This window comes from Lissotriton vulgaris, chromosome 1_1 (genome assembly GCF_964263255.1).
Source record: "Lissotriton vulgaris chromosome 1_1, aLisVul1.2, whole genome shotgun sequence".
In the NCBI taxonomy this organism is placed as follows: Eukaryota; Metazoa; Chordata; class Amphibia; order Caudata; family Salamandridae; genus Lissotriton; species Lissotriton vulgaris.
This window is the reverse complement of record NC_141685.1, coordinates 90485113-90503138: the sequence shown is the minus strand read 5'-3', so window position 1 is coordinate 90503138 and position 18026 is coordinate 90485113. Positions and strand designations below refer to the sequence as shown.

General features: G+C 45.1%; 1 pseudogene; it reads left to right on the top strand.

Moving 5' to 3' along the window:
* Window positions 1-406: 406 nt before the first annotated feature.
* Window positions 407-1748, top strand: LOC147737509 (uncharacterized; annotated as a pseudogene).
* The last annotated feature ends 16278 nt before the right edge of the window (window positions 1749-18026 follow it).

The following is an 18026-nucleotide window of genomic DNA, read 5'->3' as shown; positions in this document are numbered from 1 at the left end:
CGACCTCATTTGTAAATAGTTGTACAATACCAGCTATGATCATGGGGTCGATATGATATGCTTACATCAGTTCTCTGCTTTCTAAAATGATAACAGGCCACCATTCAGTGTTCTAGGTGTCTTGTAAAATATTTCTGGCCAAACCACAGCAACCTGAGAAAAACACAACAGAGTGGAGCCAGACAACTGACGGGTAAAGGAAAGAGGAGTTCTGCTTCCTAAACTACAGAGTACTATCCCGATTTGCACTAACCCGAAGTAGGATGAATCTTTACCTGTAAATTTTCAAAATCATTCTCCAATCTCAAAGCAAGATCACCCTCAAAGAAGAACTACACATTATGAGTGTGGCAAGTATTCAGTGACCATTGTACTTAATTGTGAAATCAGAAAACAAACATGCAAAATGCCACACACATACAGGGAATGTGAGAATAGCACAAGTGCTTTATCAGCCATGTTGACCTATCAGGGAACAGTGGCATGTGATGTTGACAAATGTTTACCTGACCCAGAGACTCTAACCAAAAGAGAAAAATCAAACACCCGCAGCAAGAACTTTAGTTTGTCATCGCTATTAAAGCACCATCAGCAAAAACGCACAGGAGAGAAACGGTTCAAATGCACTGAATGTGTGAAGAGCTTCAGTTGGTTATCAGAACTACAAAGACATCAGCGAACACACACAGGGGAAAAGCCTTTCAAATGCTCTGAGTGTGTGAAGAGCTTTTGTGGACTATCAAACCTACAAAGACACCAGCGAACACACACAGGGGAAAAACAGTTCAAATGCATTCAATGTATGAAGAGCTTTAGTCAGTTATCACACCTACAAAGACACCAGCGAACACACACAGAAGAAAAACCGTTCAAATGCATTGAATGTGTGAGGAGCTTTAGTCAATTATCAACCCTAAAAAGACATCATCAAACACACACAGGGGAAAAACCGTTCAAGTGCATTGAATGTGTGAAGAGCTTTAGTCGATTATCAACCCTAAAAAGACATCATCAAACACACACAGGGGAAAGACCATTCAAATGCAGTGAATGTTTTAAGAGCTTTGGTTACTTATTATCCCTACAGATACATCAGCGTTCACACACTGGGGAAAAACCATATCATTGCAGTGAATGTGGAAGTAGTTTTAGTTCTGTGTCAGCATTAAAGAGTCATCAGCGAACACACACAGGGGAAAAACCATACAAGTGCAGTGAATGTGTGAAGAGCTTCTGTCAAGTATCAGAACTAAAACGACATCAGAGAACACACACAGGGGAAAAACCATTCAAGTGCAGTGAACGTACGAAGAGCTTTTATCGATTATCACACCTAAAACAGCATAAGCTTATACACACACAGGAAAAACCATTCAAGTGCAGTGAATGTGAGAGCAGTTTTTATCTATTATCAGACCTAAAACTGCATCAGCGAACACACACTGGGGAAAAGCCATACAAATGCAGTGAATGCGTTAAGAGGTTTAGTCAATCATCAACCCTTAAGAAACATCAGCGAACACACACTGGGGAAAAACCATACCATTGCAGTGAATCTGGCAGTAGTTTTAGTGACTCTTCAGCATCAAGGAAAAATCAACAAAGAAACACAGGGGAGAAACCATTCAGGTGCAGTGAATGTGTGAAGGGCTTTAGTAGACCAACAAACCTGAAACAGCATGAACTAACACACACGGGAAAAACCATTCAAATGCAGTGAATGTGTGAAGAGTTTTAATATATCATGAAACCTTAAACGGCATCACCTAACACACAGGAGAAAAGTCATTTAAGTGCAGTGAATGTATTAAGAGTTATCGTGTATTAATACACCTAAAACGGCATCAGAAAACACATACAGGGGAAAAACCATACTATTGCACAGAATGTGGAAGTACTTTTGCAGACCACTCAAAATTAATGTACCATAAGCGAACACACACAGGAAGGAACCATACAAGTACAGTGAATGTGGGAAGAGCTTTCCCATTTTGTCAACCCTGCGGACACATCAGCGTAGACACACTGGGGAAAAACCTTTTAATTGCAATGAATGTGGAAGTCGTTTTTGTCATTTGTCCGGGTAAGGAATCATCAACAAAAACACACTAGTTAAAAAACATTCAGGTGCAGTGAATGTGCAAAGTGCTTTAGTAACTCAGCAGTCCTGAAAGAGCATCAGCGAACATACATAGGGTAAAAACCATTCAAATGCAGTGAATGTGTAAAGAGCTTTTGCCAATTAGCAACGCTACAGATACATTAGCGTACACACACTGGTGAAAAAAACATATCATTGCAGTGACTGTGGAAGTAGTTAACTCGCATGTCAGCATTAAGGACCCATGAGCGTACACACACAGGGGGAAAACCATACAAGTGCAGTGAATGTACAAAGTGCTTTTGTCAACTATCACACCTAAAACAGCATCAGCGAACACACACAGGGGAAAAACCGTTCAGGTGCAGTGAATGTGCGAAGTGCTTTAGTAAATCAGCAGTCCTGAAAGATCATGAGCGAACACACACAGGGGAAAAACCATTCAAGTGTAGTGAATGTACTAAGTTATTTTGTCAATTATCACACCTAAAACGGCATCAGCAAACACACACAGGGAAAAAGCCATAACATTTCATTGAATGTGGAAGTACTTTTACTGAATACTCAAAATTAATGAACCACCAGAGAACACACACAGGGGGAAAAAACATACAAGTGCAGTGAATGTAGGAAGACTTTTGGTAAATTATCAATCCTACAATGCCATAAGCAAACACACACCTTGCTGTAACACACATAGAAATAATCCTAGAAATGCAGCAAATTTGACAAAACTTTAAGTGCATCAACAATAATACTGATCCATTTGTATAATGAGTGAACATATTGGAGGTAAACCTCTCCAAGATCCCCATACAGGTCTGGATGCCTTGCTCAGCGTGAGCAAAGAGCACATTGTCTTCCACAATGCCAAGTGTTCTCCTAAGCCCAACCTCGTATAGAGAAAGGAGTTCACCAATAAAATACACATCAGAAGACAAAAAAAGAACACTTTTCAGTAGCCAAAGATGGTAGAAACAAGTCAAAGAACAACACGTGGGTTTGCTATTTGGTCTCCACATCTTTTGACATTCTAAGTCTAGATAGAACTTTTCAGCTGAATTGGTATGAGGTGCTTAAAATGGTGTCTTAATACCCACCCACCAGGGTAAATTAATCTCTAGACATGTGTGGTCTGGAGCAATAGTTAATCACAATATACCAAAGCACACTCAATCACTATATCTATAATCCATTAGCAAATAACAGAGGAAGTTCTCCCTTCTGGTGTGTTACCAATAAGTCCTTAATCCAATGTCCTTTGAACAAGGCTTCAAGAAATACTTCAACCACACTTCCAAATCAGGTCTTTTAACTTTTATTTCCACAATAAACAAAGAAAAAGCAGCAGCCAACACACGTTTCGCCCGCAGGGCTTTTTCAAGGCTGCAGAAAAATATATACATAACGACTATTGTAAATTTACAATTTATAAATAGTCTACAATGTATACATAAAGAATGCATGCCCTCAAAGTGCCTGGTGTTAACAACGATCTTATTACATCCTGAAGAGACTTCGCCCCATCAGATTTTTTATTTTTCTAGGAGCGATTGCATGCAAGTCGGCAATTAAAAGCAGATGAGTGAATTCATAACCACTTGTGTAAAAAAGAGTGGTTCGAAAGATGTGAACCAGTTGTGAGACTAGATAAAATGGAAAGGTGTCGAAAAATGCCTAGTGTAGTTAAAATGCACCAAAACAATAACTGAGTATTCTCATGCTTTAATACGGTGCAAAAGACCCACCACCTAATTACAGTCAGAGGCAAGCGGTGATAAAGTATACTCTCACCTCAAATAACTTTTCTGTTGATAACAATGGTAGTTGTATGTAATGGGCATTAATATTAGTCACTACATGGATTAAGACGATGGCTGATACATCGTAAGCAGAAATAATTTTAACTCAACTTGAGCCCAGTATCTCAGAGTATTTGCAGTTTCTACATACTCTGTGTGACTCGAGCATGTATACGAAATGATGAAGCTATTCTAAATTCCACTCATTTGTTTCCAGTAAATTCTTAACTCTCGATCCCACTTAGTCCAAGACATTCTAATTAAAAGTGGCATTTTACGCTGTATATTTGATACACAATACGATCTACAAAAAGCTCACATCTCTTGTGTTAAAAACATTTTCAATCATTACATTCAATATCAAGGCTTGAAAGGCAGTCCAAATCAGGACTTCTTACTGAATAAAGTTGCTTGCAGTGTTAAGCCCGTAAAGGTGCAAACAGAGGTATACTGAAATGTTAATATGAGGAAACTGTCTCACACTTCAAAGGCCCGCAACCCTTCGACAAACTTGAATGAATTTTCTGGACCATGATAGTCCGGACTCCAAAAAAACGACGACAGGAGGAAGGGGACGGAAAATAGGAAAGACCAGTATTGACCATAACAAACTCATTATAACCCACTATGAATCCAAATTAAAAAATTCTTCGACATATGGAATCTTCCATAGTCGATACTATTGTGCGCTCGCTCATTAAGAGACATTGTACCTGTATCTTAAAGGTCCCATTTCATGTGTCCGATTCTTGACAAACGCTCACCGAGTGTGCCCGCCATCTTTTTGTACATAGGCGGTCAGGCCATTCACGAAGATAGAAAGCGGACTTCGTCCGAATATCCACTATTCTCAATCATAATGATTTATTTCAAAAGAATTGTAATAATTTCATAACTCATGTCCCATTATATATTCTTATAACTTAAGGCACGGGTACTCATAGTACGGCCCGTGGGCCAGGGGCGGCCCGGCAAGCCTTCCCTGGCGGCCCGCGGACCTTGCAGACATGTACCCGTGTTTAATTTTTTTTTTTTTTACAGTGTCAGCAAAAACCCCTCCGGCAGCGCGACTCAGACTGCTGCTCTGTGGGGGCCGGGCGATTCCCTTCGTAGTCAGAGTGGGACTGCAGGGGGGCTAAGAGGTGACAAAGCCTCATTAACATACGAAGCGTCTTTTGAAGACGTGTGAAGTGCTCCGGTGAGGCTGTGTTTGTGGGTGTGCCTGCCCAGAAACTGTCTTAGCCCGGGCACACACGAGCAAGGTGGAGGGAGGGAGACAGGGAGGGAAAGGGAGGGCGAGAGACAGGGAGGGAGAGGGAGGGAAGGAGAGTGAGGGAGAGTGATGGCAGGAGAGTGAGGGCAGGAGAGTGAGGGCGAGGGAGAGGTAGAGCGAGGGAAGGAGAGAGTGAAGACGAGGGAGAGGGAGGGAGAGCAAGGAAAGGAGAGAGTGAGGGAAGGAGAGAGTGAGGGAAGGAGAGTGAGGGAGGGAGAGTGAGGGAGGGAGAGTGAGGGAGGGAGAGGGAAGGAGGGAGAGGGAAGGAGAATGAGGGAAGGAGAGAGCGAGGGAAGGAGAGAGTGAGGGAGAGGGAGGTCAAGGGAGAGGGAGGACGAGGGAGAGGGAGGGAGAGCAAGGGAAGGAGAGTGCGAGGGAAGGAGAGAGCGAGGAAGGGAGAGAGCGAGGGAGGTAGAGAGCGAGGGAAGGAGAGAGTGAGGGAGAGGGAGGTCGAGGGAGAGGGAGGACGAGGGAGAGGGAGGGAGAGCAAGGGAAGGAGAGAGCGAGGAAGGGAGAGAGTGAGGGAGGGAGAGAGCGAGGGAGGGAGAGAGAGTGAGGGAGAGTGAGGGAGGGAGGGAGAGTGAGGGAGGGAGGGAGAGGGAAGGAGAGTGATGGAAGGAGAGAGCGAGGGAAGGAGAGCGAGGGAAGGAGAGAGTGAGGGAGAGTGAGGGAAGGAGGGAGAGGGAAGGAGGGGGATGGAAGGAGGGGGAGGGAGAGGAAGGAGAGAGCGAGGGAAGGAGAGAGCGAGGGAAGGAGAGCCTGGGAGGGAGAGGGAGGGAGAGTGAGGGAGGGAGAGTGAGGGAGGAGAGAGTGAGGGAAGGAGAGAGTGAGGGCGAGGAGAGGGCGAGGGAGAGGGAGGGCGAGGGAAGGAGAGAGTGAGTGAGGGAAGGAGAGAGGGAGGGAAGGAGAGAGGGAGCGAAGGAGAGAGGGAGGGAGAGTGAAGGAGGGAGAGGGAAGGAGAGTGAGGGAAGGGGAGAGTGAGGGAGAGTGAGGGAAGGAGGGAGTGGGAAGGAGAGAGAGAGGGAAGGAGAGCGAGGGAGGGAGAGCGAGGGAGGGAGAGCGAAGGAGAGAGAGGGAAGAAGAGGGAGAGGGAGGGAGGAGAGCGAGGGAGGATAGAGTGAGGGAGGAGAGAGTGAGGGAGGAGAGAGTGTGGGAAGGAGAGAGTGAGGGAAGGAGAGAGTGAGGGAAGGAGAGAGTGAGGGCGAGGAGAGAGGGAGGGCGAGGAGAGAGGGAGGGCGAGGAGAGAGGGAGGGCAAGGAGAGAGGGAGGGCGAGGGGAGAGGGAGGGCGAGGGAAGGAGAGAGCGAGGGAAGGAGAGAGCGAGGGAAGGAGAGAGTGAGGGAAGGAGAGAGTGAGGGAAGGAGAGAGTGAGGGAAGGAGAGAGTGAGGGAAGGAGAGTGAGGGAAGGAGAGTGAGGGAGGGGGGGAGAGGGAAGGAGGGAGAGGGAAGGAGAGTAAGGGAGCCTGCCAAGAGTGAGGGAGCCCGCTAAGAGCGAGGGAGCCCGCTAAGAGTGAGGGAGCCCGCTAAGAGTGAGGGAGGGAGACAGAGTGAGGGAGGGAGACATAGTGAGGGAGGGAGACAGAGTGAGGGAGGGAGAGAGAGGGAGACTGAGGGAAAGAGGGAAAGGGAAGGAGGGAAAGGGAAGGAGGGAGAGGGAAGGAGAGAGGGAGACAGAGGGAAGGAAGGAGAGAGGGAGACAGAGGGAAGGAAGGAGAGAGGGAGACAGAGGGAAGGAGGGAGAGGGAAACAGAGTGAGGGAGAGGGAAACTGAGATAGAGGGAAACAGAGTGAGGGAGAGGGAAACTGAGGGAGAGGGAAACAGAGTGAGAGAGAAGGAAACTGAGGGAGAGGGAAACAGAGTGTGAGCGAGGGAAACTGAGGGAGAGGTAAACAGAGTGAGGGAGAGGAAAACTGAGGGAGAGGGAAACAGAGTGAGGGAGAGGAAGACAGAGATGGAGAGGTAGACAGAGATGGAGAGGTAGACAGAGATGGAGAGGGAGATATAGAGAGTGAAACATTCAGAGTGTGTGAGACAGAGGGAGAGAGGGAGTGAGCAAGACAGAGGGAGAGAAAGAGTGAGACAAAGGGAGAGAGGGAGTGAGACAGAGGGAGAGAGGGAGTGAGACAGAGGGAGAGAGGGAGCGATACAGTCAGAGTGAGGGAGACAGAGAGACAGAGGGAGAGAGAGGGAGGGAGAGAGAGTGAGGGAGAGAAAGAACGAGAGAGAGAGAGAGAGAGATGTGTGTATGCCGGGGTCTGGTGGCTCAGTGGACAAAGGCGTCCGCTGCGGGGACCTGTGATCAACCTCATGGTCACAGTTTTTTTCTTGTTGCTCTAGCCCCGCCCCTTCCCCCACTGACCCCGCCCTCACCAGTGCGGCCCTCGGACATAAACCACACTGTAAATTTGGCCCCCTAGAGAAAGTTTGTGAGTACCCATGACTTAAGGTATTCTGATATTTTTTTTTATTAACACCTGAGCAGCATTGTTAAATTTAGGAGAGTGTAGATTAAACTATGCACACAGCTGCTCATTATAGATCTTTTCCCTCTCTCCAACTGAGACAGTGTAAGGCGCATTACCTAGTTTGAAAGGAATGTGTCTATTATATGCCTTGACACGAACATTGCTTGTATGAAGGTTCCTTCGGAATAGACAACGGACTGTTGGACAATTCCATTGCCTCTTGTAGGGTCTACGGTGGCGCCATTTTTCTTAAAAATGAAGATGCAATACCTATCCATATATGAAGAAATAAATATTAACTAGATTCCATAACAGGTACTTGGAGTTTAATGCAAAATTCAAAGGGAGGTAATATATGCCATTTACTCCCGAGTGCCACGCAAGAACCAACCACATCATTGTGGTTTCTTATCTCGTATTGTGGGGACATATCAAATTGGGTTACAGATGAGTGTTCTCCATAAGTGAGGAGCAACAACTAAAATCATAAATATTTGAGATTTCGCTTTACCCAGCGCGCATATCCGGGACAACTCATTTTGAAAATATCATATTTTTCTTCTAAAACCATTCTAGGGGAAATGTCCTCTGAATCCTGTGACAGATTCAACACCTGGTTGGAAATTCATTGACGTCCAATATTATGCCAAGATCAGTGTCTATATTGGCCTGGCCTTTATCTATCATAACAATTGTACTAAGTAGAGATGCTCCAATAGCAGAAATATTTTAGAAGTAAAAGAAGGAGGGAAGTCACCTTTGTAAGTGTGGTTAGTGACAGGGTTAATGACTGAAGATGATAAAACAGTCTTTGTAGATATAACATTCCCAAATGATACCAAATATGAACAACATGTGAGTCTAGATCTTCTTACCAAAAAGTCACAAAAATTCACACATTTCTTTATCAATATTGATCCCACATTCAACTGCCTGTAATTTGATGATCCAAGTACTTTCAAGTTTAAGTAAACGGACACCCTGTTTCCACCCCTCATTCCAGTATCAATTGCATCAATGCCATGAAAACTTAATCTCAGTAGCCCACTCGATTTGTGTGTGGTGTTAAAATATACTGCTAGGGGGTATTGTGTGTTGTTGTTTCTAATAGCACAAATATGTTCTTAGATCCTATCTTTTAGTGACCTTATTGTGCTCCCCACATACATTTTTCCACAAATGCATTTGATACAATAAACTACAAATTTGGTGTTGCAGTTGATAAAACTCTTGATAGTGTATGTTTTGCCTGAATTTTACTGGAAACTAGTGATTTTATGAATTCCAAAACAGCAGATGCTGCATTTGCCACGTCTGTAGTAGCTGTTCGGGGCAACAGGTAACCAGGTGTTGTTCTTTGTTGGTGGAATAAAACTGGGGCATAAGTGTTGTCTCAGGGTGCGACCTCTTGCATGGACCATAGTGGGTTTCTTGCCTATGACATCTTTTAGAGTGGTATTACCAGTTAGAAGATGCCAATGTTTCTTAAGAATCTTATAAACATCCGTACTGATGGTGGTGAATGGAGTAATGAAGTTACATTTACTCATTCTAGAATGCTTTTTTTTCTTTTTACTTAACAACAGGTGTCTTCTTTTTATCTTGTTTACCTTTTGTCTAGCCAGTTTGATTACAGTTTTTGAGTATCCTCTCATTTGGAAACGGTGTTCTACGATTTACAACTCTTTATTCAATTCAGTCTTAGCACTGCAATTCCGTTTAATTCGCAACATCTCCCCGTAGGGGATTGCGTTGATTTACGAAGACGGATGTGCACTGAAAGATGCACAATCGGATCAGGAGTGAAATGTCTGTCATCAGCCATCGAATAAGAGGCAGGAACAATCCAGAGCAGCACCATGATGCCTGCTGAGGCAAGGCAGATGATCAGACCAGCATGTTCAGTAGTTGTGATGGAATAAGAGAGCATACTGTGCAGACAGTAGCGGCTGCGACCGGACCTGGCTGGTGAGGCGGGTGAGGGAGGGAGAGATGACAAAAAGAGAAAACAAGAAAAACACTTACCTGTAACGGCCGGCCGCCGCCTCTCCTCCGTCCTCTTCCTTCTCTTCCTACAGTCCTGGCTGGCAGCAGGAAGCACCCAGCTCCCAAGCTCCCCCGAGCCTATCACAATGCTTCAAGGCAGCATTGTTATTGGTATGAGCGACGTGGTTCGGCGCTCAGGCAGGTAATGAGAGGCTTTGCATGTTCCTCACCAGGCTGTGTAATTCAGCCTGGTGGGGAAGATGCAAAGTGCGCAGAACTGTTTGGCCAGCCCAGGAGGGCCGATCACCCTTTGGGAGTGTAAATTAGGAGTGGGCGCAATTTGCGCTACGCAAATTTCCGCAAACCGGTAAAAAATCTCCACAAACATGCAGAAATTCTGCGAACACGCAGAATTGCTTGTTCGCGATGTATTTTTACTGTTCGCAATCGCTGAGTGCGTGCTCGGGGGAAATATCTCACGAACACGCATTTGAGAACGTGAACAAGCAAAACATTACGCGAAGTCGCGGAACACAGAATTTTGGGTGATTTCCCGTTTCTCCACGAAATTACCCAAATTCCGGAAATTCCACGAACGGAACAGAATTTGCTGCATAGGCCTAGTGTAAACCACTCCTCCCCGTGCTCTGGCCAACCCCGCACGACCTTTGAGCCACTGATGAAATAAGAAAACTAAAATGATGATAAGAGTAAAAACACAATAGATCAGAGGGCAGAGGCTAGAGAAATCCGCACCCAACCTATGAATAGTGTCACCTAATTAAGTTTAAGGTGCGCAAAACCAAGGAGTGCTTCCCTCTCCACTCCCCAGAAAGTAAGAAAAGAAATTTCCAACAAATACAATTTAACAACAAAGATGGTTTCAGCACTCTATAGACAATGTTACTAAAACGTTATATTGCTTTCAACTTCAAAAATGATTAGACAATTAGTTGCACATAAAGTAAGAAGGTATCCAAATCCAGTAGATGTGTTTCTTGTTCCAAAAATTCTTTTTATTAATCACAGAATAGAAACTTCTTCCATAGACGAATTCATCATAGCCATAGCCAACGCGTTTAGTCTCACTAGGAGACTTCTTCAGGGCTTCAAATTTAATTGTGTTGTTTTATGTTCCTCAAGCAACACAAATAGTATTTTTCACAAGAGCAGTATTCTATTCTATTCTATTCTGGGTTTGGTAAAGCGCAACAGCTGCCCCAGCAATGGGGCGTCCCGGCGCTGAGAGAAGTCACACACCCTACCAGAGGAGAACGGGGGAGGGTGGGGGGAAGGGAGCTGCACTAGTCAGGAGGAAATATCAGGGTCTTGATTGCCTTACGGAAGGCAGAAAGGCAGTCTATGGAACATATGTGAAGAGGAAGAGCGTTCCACAGCTTGGGTCCCAAGACCTTGAAGGAGCGACCTCCAGTGCGACAGAGCTTTATTCGGGGTACTTTCAGAAGGAGTTGGTTGGAGGAGCGCAGCTCACAGCTAGGAGCATAGGGGCATGTGAGGTTTTGTAGCAGAGGGGGGTTTCCCTGTTTGAAGATTTTAAAGATCGTAATGAGAGCTTTGAATTTTACTTTGTTTTCAACGGGGAGCCAGTGAAGTTTGCGGATGGTGGCTCTGGCTGAGCATCTGCGGGGAAGACCGACCAGCGTTCTTGCCGCCGCGTTTTGGACTCGTTGAAACCTAGCAGTTTCTGCTTTGTTTGCACCTAGGAGGAGGACGTTCGCGTAGTCCAGGCGTGATAAGATGGTTGCCTGGACAATCAGCTGGCGAACCTTCGAATCGAAAAAGCCGAGTATGGGCCTAAGATTTCTCAGAAGACCTATACAGGTGGCTGCCACCTTTTTGGTGTGTGTCTGGAAGCTGAGGGTGGCATCCATCCAAACTCCCAGGTTTTTGACGCTGGATTTAGGGGGTGGGGTGGTACCAAGGGATGACGGCCACCAGTGCTCGTTCCAATGGCTGGTGTTTCTGCCAAGAAGGAGCACCTCGGTTTTCCCGGCGTTCAGTTGGAGATAGTTGTCCGTCATCCATTGTGCCACTGCTGCCAGGCCATTTCTGAACCTGGACGCCGCGATGGAAGGGCTTTCAGTGAGGGTGACGACCAACTGGGTGTCGTCGGCGTACGATACCAGCGTGAGCCCCCACTCTTTGGCCCCTTCCGCAAGAGGCTGAACATATAAGTTGAAAAGGGAGGGGCTCAGCGCTGAGCCCTGGGGAACTCCCTGTGCTATTGGATAAGGTTTTGAGAGGAAAGGGGGAGCTGATACCCGAAAGGATCTGTCCTTAAGAAAGGAGCGGAACCAGGTTAAAGCAAGGCCAGACACACCGGCCATCTCCAGACGCTTCAGAAGAATGTCGTGTGATACCGTATCAAAGGCTGCGCTGAGATCAAGAAGAATCAGCGCAGCACTTTGACCGGAGTCTAAAATCATCCGGAGATATTCGGTGGTGGCCAATAGGGCGGATTCCGTGCTGTGGCCCGGACTGAAGCTATTTTGGGATGGGTCCAGGATGCCATTTAGGTCCACATGTTTGGAGAGAATGCCGTTGACGTGGGCTTCTGCTATCTTAGACATCCAGGGGAGAAGGGATGTAGGTCGGAAGTTTTCTGGCTTCGAGGGATCCAGGGTGGGTTTTTGATAATGGGTGACACCCAAGCCTGTTTCCAGGCTGTAGGTACAGTGGCGGATGTGAAGGAAAAATTGAGAATTTCGATCATGGGGGGTAGGAAGAAGTCAAGCGAGTCCAGAAAATGAGAAGGGCTCATAGGATCCCCAGGGGAGCCAGATTTCACTTTTTTGCAGAGTTTAATCAGGTCAGTAGCAGTGATAGCAGGGATTTGGGTGAGAGGGGTGATAATGGAGGTTAGGTTGTTGGGTTCACCAGGGTGAAAAGGGTTCTGCGAAAAAGTTTTGTAGATGTTCTGGACTTTCTCTATGAAGTATGTGGCAAGCTGTTCACATTGTTCATTGGATGCAATTTTGGGAGAGGGTGACCTGGGACTCTGAAGTTCTTTGACAAGTTTGAAAATCATTTTAGTTGGGTTTGGGTTGGAACTGATTTTGTCAGCATGGAAAGCTGCGCGGGCAGTACGGATGGCTTTATGATATATTTTAAGTTTGGATAGATAGTTAGCTTTATCCTGACAGTCAAAGTCTTTTCTCCATTGACGCTCGGCTCTTTTGCAATCCTTGCGCATGGCTTTAAGTGTGTCATCATACCAAGGGTTAGAAGGTGTGGATCGTCCTTTGGTTAATTTGGCTGGAATGAGAGTGTCAAGTCCACCTATGATCCAGTTATTGAAGGAGGTATAGGTCGTGTCAATGTCTTGATTGGCTTCCCGATGAAATACTCCTAGGGTTTCATGGAAAATAGGGGTGGAAAGTTTGTGCCATGGTCTTTTAAGGCGACGGTTGGATTCAGTTTTGTACTGACGTCCTGGAACTGGGACGGTTAGTTTGATGAGGTAATGGTCCGTCCATCCCATAGGTGTGGGGACTTCTGTGACTGCCTCTTGGATGTTGGTAAAGACTGGGTCCAGAGTATGGCCGGCTAGGTGGGTGGGAGCCTGAATGAGGGAGTTAAGCTGCAATGCCGAGAGATCGGTGAGAAGATTAGCAATAGTGTGATCGTTGGATAGGTCAAAATGCAGGTTGAGGTCGCCCAGAATAGTAAAGTTGGCAGATTTGGTTATAAGTGCGGTAGACACCTCGAGGAGGGCGTCAATGAACCTGGAGGCAGGGCCAGGTGGGCGGTAGATATATAGACCCGACATTGTGAATTGTGGGCTAGTGGTAATTTTAAATTGGGCGCATTCACAATCAGGGAGAGCTTCTTTAGTATATGAGCAGGTGAAATGCTTCTTATAAATTACCGCGATGTCACCGCCTCGTGTATCGCGATTTAAGGTGGCCAAGTGATACTCATCTGGGAGCGTGAGGTTGCGGATGGCAGATGCGCCATCTCGTAACCATGTTTCGCAAAGGAAGAGGATGTCTGGGTTTTCATCCAATATGAGCGAGTTGACGTCTAGATGGTGTTTGGTGAGTGACCTGACGTTAAGTTTAAGTATCGTAAGGGGCGAGGTGGTGGTTGTGCCTCGGTATTCCCGAACGCGAGTTGGACTGTCGGTAGTAAAGTGGCAGGAGTTGCACTGAAGTTGCGAGTGGCCAAGGACACCTGTAGCATCAGGACATCTTTGACTGTGATTCACGGCAAGGAGTTCTTCACGGTCGTACCTTAGGGGCAAGTGGGGCACGATTAGACCAGGGGGACTGGCGAATGGCGATGTCGTGGCGATGACGGGCGCAGACGGGCTTGCCTTAGGCGCTCCCGCTGCGCTCGTCCGCTGCGCTTCCATCCGAGTATAAGTGGACCGCTCGTTCACATTTCCATATAGTCTGTAACGTGAAATTGCATGATAACCACACGCAAAACCGATCCGTCCGAGGGTTGCAACCCTCGAACGGATCGGTTTTGCCTGTGATTATTCATAAATTTGAAGCCCTGAAGAAGTCTCCTAGTGAAACGCGTTGGCTATGGCTATGATGAATTCGTCTATGGAAGAAGTTTCTATTCTGTGATTAATAAAAATCATTTTTGGAACAAGAAACATCTACTGGATTGATACCTTCTTACTTTATGTGCAACTAATTGTCTAATCATTTCTGACTGACTGACTGAATTATTTTTAAAGCGCTCTTATGCCGAGGCGTCTTGGCGCTGTAGGACGGAGAGAGAGGAGTTGTATTAGGGCAGCACAAAAAGCCAGACTGTCTGAACTTTCTGCTGAAAGAATTGTGCTATGTTTTCCACAAATTCTTGGTGAGGCTTGAAAATGGTTTCTCTGGGGCTTTTGGCTAGAAGTGGGATGGTTTTGAATAGTTCCTTTGAGGAGTTTGAGGACTCTTGAATCTTCCTTGTGTAGAAGACAGCCTTAGCTTGCTCTATGGTTAGCTTGTATTCATGTAGGGCAGCAGTATACTCCTTTCTAGACTGGGGGCTGGAGTCAATTCGCCAAAGCCTCTCGGCCCTCCTGCATTTAAATTTTATCAATTTAACCTCAGGGGTGTACCATTGTGAGGTTGCTGAACGAGTTTTGTGTTTTTTGGATTCTTCCGGGGCTAGCTTGTCCATTGCCTGTGTGAGCCAGGGGTGAAATATACGGGCTCCATCATTGCTGTCCGTACTTACGAAGGTAGGTAAGTCCCTGCTAAGTGTGTTTACTAGGGAGGTGGCTTCTAGTTTTTTCCAAGGACGGGATTTGGTTGGGAGTACAAGGTCCTTTCTCCTTGCATTTGTCAAAGTAATTGCAAGGGTGAAGTTAATGGCAGCGTGATCGGACCAGGGGAGAGGCGTAGTGGAGGTGACCTTGATGTGGTGATTATTAGTAAAAATAGCGCCTAGTGTATGGCCAGCTGTATGGGTGGGTCCAGCCCTTAATTGGGTTAATCCGCAGCTGCAGAAGTTATCTGTAAGGGTAGTGGTTTCAGTAGAAATATTATCTTCGAGGTGAAAATTAAAATCTCCCAGCACAGTGAAGGTGGGTTGGTCTGAGGTAGACTCCAGGAAGGTTAGAAGGGCGTTAGTGAATGGACCTCTGGGTCCTGGGGGTCGGTATATCAGGAGGCCAGTGAATATTAGTTGGTTGTTATATTTGACCGAAAAGGATATGGCCTCTGCTTCTAGTCCTGGCTGATGGAGAATGTGTATTTTAAAAATTGACCGATGAATGATGGCTACTCCCCCGCCAGTGGTTACCTGTCTATCCATCTGAAGTTGAATGCAATATAAAGTTTTAGTCTATAGAGTGCTGAAACCATCTTTGTTGTTAAATTGATGATAAGAGTAGTTATTGTCATTTTATTTTCCTTTCGTTCACTGAGGCAACGCTCCTCTACCTTAGCAGAGGAGCTGCCACTGGGTGCGGATATATTTTAACATCATGTTATTTTTCTTTCATAAAATTGTACCCGTTTATGCAGCGCAGGATTTACGTATACGCTACACAAGCTATAGCTTGGGGCCCCCACTTTCTTGGGGGCCCCCCAAAAATATTATTAGTCCCAGTGCTGCACGTCCGGGATGTCCCATACTCTTCACCCAATTTTTTAACGCGTCTTTTCGAAGAACAAAGCGCTATTTGCCTAGGGCAGGCCAGGGTCTCCAACTCCAACCGGTCGATCGCGAGCTACCGGTAGTAGCTCGCCGACCCTGTGAGAGTAGCTTGTGCTGCTATCTAATTATTGAGACGTCATATAAGGCTTTATAAGCTATGTATTTTGTAATCCTTCATTGTCTTTCACAGCTATCATCGCCCTTGCCCGCCCTCACACAAACTAGCTGCTCCGATTGGCTGAAGTGAGCTTAGCTGGGGCGGGGCGTGCTGAAGAACGTGATGTTCTTCCTCTTAGTCATGCGCCACCTGTCATTTCCGGGCTGGCACCGCAATTTGCAACCTGAAACAGTACTTCGCAGACTGGAACCACACTTCGCATTTGTTTTCGATTTAGGCCTCCCGGAGCAGCTGTGAGTTAAGTGGGCCCCTAATCAAGCAGTTGCAGAGTCTGTAAAATCAGGCAGTTATGAGGTAAGTGGGCCTCTAACTCAGCCGTAGCAGCGTTGATAAAATCGAAGGAATGCCTGAAAGACCCCTTGATTTTAACGTTGGTTGCCTCTGCGCTTTAGATCTGCCTTCAGTAATAGAGCGCAGGGGCAGGCAACGTTAAAATTAAAAGTCCTTTTAGGTACTGGGCATCCGATGTTAAATGCAAGTTTCTTGCCTGCACTACTCCGCTTTCACTGACTTAACCACGCTTTCATTTGCCTTTGCGTAGTAGTCAGTGAAAGCGGCTCAGTGCATGCAAGTACCTTGGATTTTAACATCGGCTGCCATGCCACAGTGCATTACATCTGCGTTAGGGAATAAAGCATGGTGGAAGCAGAGGTTAACATCAAAGGTCCTTACAGCCAGGCACTTTCTGTTAACACGGTGGCCGCCAATGTTAAATCCAAAGTGCTTGCCTGCTCTTATATAGCATATATATTTTTAACGTTTTTTTGTCAGTATAATAACAAATTGTAAGTTTAATATATAAACTTACAATTTGTTATTATTAAATATATATTTAAAAGAACTGCACATTAAAAAATACATATTATTTTGTTTTGATTGTAATAAATTAAGTATTAATGTATATGTTAATTGTTTTTTTCTTCGTTAATTTAATTAATTAAACTGCTATTAAAACTTGAGAGGATATTGTTAATTTTCTCTTTGCATGTTTATTTATTATAAAAATATCGCTTGCTGGTAAGTAGTGGTAATATCACAGGAAATTTGCAATGAAAAAAAAATGTCATGCATTATATTACTTTTAAATGTAGTATGTTTATAGTTATATTAAATAGTCTGCCCACAGTTTGCAAGATGTGAACCAGAAGTTATAAAAGTGGAGCTCAAAAGAGGAAAAAGAAGCAGAGAGCTGAAGAAGAGCTTAGCAAGTTAACAAAATTAGATAGTTTCTTAACAAAGAAGAAGATAGATATGGGGCCTGATGAATCAAAAGCCTCTACCACAGTGAGTCATTCACGGGATAGTCACCCTATTCCTGATACAGAGCCTGGTACATCTAGTTGTATAGAATCTACTTCAACGAATGAAGCAACAAATATTACAATTTATAAACCAGAGAGTAGTACAAGCACAGAAGATTCAGCATCAAAAAACAAACAGAATGATGTTGGGGTATGGGGTGATTTAAGTAAAGATGAGATTTTATACTGGGTAAAAAAAGGTCCGTCAGAATGTCAGCACTCAAATGGCTCATTTGAGAAATCAAAGAAGCTTTTTGCAAACCAAGACAGATATTGCTCTAAAAGCTTGTTCTATCCCAAACGGGCTAATGGTGAAAAATATTGCAGAGAATGGTTAGTATGTTCGCCAGCAACTGGTCACGTATACTGTTTCGTGTGTAAACTCTTTTCAAATTCTTCTACACCATTATCATCCGATGGATTTTGTGATTGGCGCAACACCTATTTAGTTCAAAGTCATGAAAACTCTGTAGACCATAGAACAGCTTCGGTAACATATCTTACAAGAAAACGTGGCTCAACAATTGACTGCCAACTAGTAGAACAGATAAATAATAAACGGCAGTACTGGAAAAATGTTCTTGAACGAGTTGTGGCAGTCATAATTACTATGGCAGAGCGTAGTTTACCTTTCAGAGGAGATAAGGAAACATTTGGTTCACCTCACAATGGCAATTTCCTTGGATTACTCGAACTTAAAGCAAAATTTGATCCTTTTCTAGCAAGCCATATAAAAACATTTGGTAATAAAGGATCAGGTGTCACATCTTATCTTTCTAAAACAATAT